Consider the following 2790-nt stretch of genomic DNA (forward strand, 5'->3'; position numbering starts at 1 on the left):
GAATTGCTCTTAGTGAGAGCTCCTTTATTCGCATCCAAGAGATGTACTCGTCACTCAGCCTATGAACAGCACATTTATCCTGCAAACATGATACTCAAATTCATTCTCACATGCGTGCACACACTCACACACACACACAGAGCACAAATTCTCATCCATAATCTCATGTATGTTTTCAAACACATGCAACGCCATACTTGGATCCCAGTTCTCTAGTTCTCTCTCTCTCTCTCTCTCTCTCTCTCTCTCTGTCTCTCTCTCTCTCTCTCTCTCTAGCTCTCTCTCTCTCACACACACACACACAAACACACACACACATCACAAGTAGATTCTTACAAAAAGTTTGCCCAGCTTAGAGCAACTGGACGATTGTTGTCTCTCAAAGTGTTTCTCCTCAATGAATTTTATTTTTGCCTTTTTTTGGGTCACACCCAGCAATGCCCTGGACGGGGTGGGGAGGAAAGCTCAACCCGCTCCCCTCCAAGGGACCCCGGCGAGGAACAGCCAGGCACAGGGCCAGGAGACTGCACTGGTCTCGTCCGGGAGCTGGATTTTATAGTCTCTGAGTCTTGACCGCTGATGGGATTACACGGCTCCGGCAGCGGAAGACCTCCAGGACCAGCCACCACCATGCCGAGACCACGCTCCGCACACATGAAGGTACTGGCAGAGGGACAAAGCCATACGGGTTCCGGTGCCGAGATCTCCAAGCCTAGTCGGATTGGAGTCGAGCATCTTCCACCCAGATCCTCCAAATTCCGGCCGCGCGACATCTTATCAGGACATCTTTTTATGACATTATCTCATTCCTACTTTGGATAAACTTGCTGGCTATCGAATGTAGCCTGCCCACATGGCAGAGTCTGGCAAACTCCCCGTGGCGTACCAAATATACCAAATACCAGTAACAATGATGGGTCTCATTCTCATAAAGAGCCTTGAATATAATCTCAGGGCTAAGATGAAAGAAATGTTACTGGGTCCTGCTCGAGGCAATCAACGAATAACAGGATGATGAATGAATGAATGAACCCAGCAATGCATAGGGATTATTCCTGGCTCTGCACTCAGGAATTACTCCTGATGGTGCTCAGGGGACCATATGAGATACTGGGAATCGAACTCAGGTCGGCCATGTGCAAGGCAAACGCCCTACCCACTGTGCTATCGCTACAGCCCCACCTCAATGAATTTTGTAGTAGCACTTTATTGGATTGAAGAGTTGTTTTCACCTAGGAAGTATATTGTATCACTACTAATTCTTGTGCAATTTCTAACAGTGTTTTGAGACCCATTATGATCAAATCATATCTTCTTTTCTGAAATAGTCTTGCTTGAATACAGCAAATATATTTAGAAAACAGTATTAGGAAATAAAAAGTCACATTGTTTATATTTTAAATTGGTTATAAATAGGTAAAATTGAATTACATTTATACCATGGGTTTAGTAAACTACCTCTAAGATGCTTTGAAATTGATAGCACAGCGGTAGGGCATTTGCCTTGCACGCAGCCAACATGGCCGACCCGAGTTCGATTCCTCTGCCCCTCTCGGAGAGCCCGGCAAGCTACCGAGAGTATCTCGCCCGCATGGCAGAGCCTGGCAAGTTCCCCGTGACGTATTCAATATGCCAAATACAGTAACAACAAAAGATTTAAAACATCTCTTATAAATGAAAATCTAAGATTTCCAAAGAACAAATTTACAGGTGAACATGTTTATGTAGAAATAACTATATTCAAAGAATAATTATTGTTATCTTAAAACTTTTATTAAATAGTGCTAACTTCGGCAGCACATATACTAAAATTGGAATGATACAGAGAAGATTAGCATGGCCCCTGCCCAAGGATGACACTCAAATTTGTGAAGCGTTCCATATTTTTGGTATAACTGAAACCCAAACACAAAAATTTGTAAGTCTACAACTGTACCTCATGGTGTTTCACCAAAAAAAATTTAAAAAAATATTTCATGGAACCTAATAATTCTACATTTAGGTTTGTATTTCATAGAAATAATAGCATAAGTATATGAAAACATATATTCAAGAATATTCTTACAGATTTCCTATAACAACAAATCTAACTAAAGCCATCAATTGCTATCTATGACTAATTGTTGAAATGAATGCTGATACCTATATGAGATAGAATATCATATTATAGGGTGATTTTTTTATAATTTTATTCATTAGATTAGGGCCTGGATCTTGTTGCCCTCTGTGTTCCCAGGCCTAGGATTGTTGGGATTGGGAGTCCCCTGGCCCTGGGAGGCGCGGAAAGACCAGACAGACACAATTCCTGCAGGAGTACAAACGGGGTTTATTTAGACCAGCATGCTGGGGCTCCACAGCATACCCCAGAGTGAGCAGTGGCTGAGAGTCCCGAGCTTCTTCAAAGGGGGTCTTATATAGGCCTTCATCAACCATCATAACAAAGCCCGCACATTCCATAGATTCGAAAGTCAGCAGTTACATCGATTGTCAGCACAAGAAAGGTTATAGCAGGAATCATTAAGCCTTAGGTAATCTCCCCCAACCACCCGCATCCTGAGTTGTCCTTTACCCAAGTCTGCAGGGTGCTTTACTGAGACAGTACAATTCAGGAACAGTAAATACACCTGAATCCTGTCACACTTGGTTTCACAAGAAGTTATGCCCTGTTCACATTCCAAGTCTCCCCCGCCCCCCGCCACAACCCAGGTGCAAAGCAGCCAAGCAGTTTTACAGAAATCAATGTTGCAAGTTAGCTGAAGCATGCAAAAATTTGATGCCCTAATATGGATT

The 2790-nt window shown here is 42.9% G+C and overlaps 1 non-coding gene across 1 annotated transcript; it reads left to right on the forward strand.

Moving 5' to 3' along the window:
* Positions 1-1781: 1781 nt before the first annotated feature.
* On the forward strand, positions 1782-1888 carry LOC130039655 (U6 spliceosomal RNA). The gene has a single exon (XR_008794937.1). It is a non-coding gene; the product is annotated as a U6 spliceosomal RNA (small nuclear RNA).
* Positions 1889-2790: the final 902 nt, after the last annotated feature.

The sequence above is a fragment of the Sorex fumeus genome, unplaced genomic scaffold (genome assembly GCF_029834395.1).
Source record: "Sorex fumeus unplaced genomic scaffold, SorFum_2.1 ptg000092l, whole genome shotgun sequence".
NCBI classification, from domain to species: Eukaryota; Metazoa; Chordata; class Mammalia; order Eulipotyphla; family Soricidae; genus Sorex; species Sorex fumeus.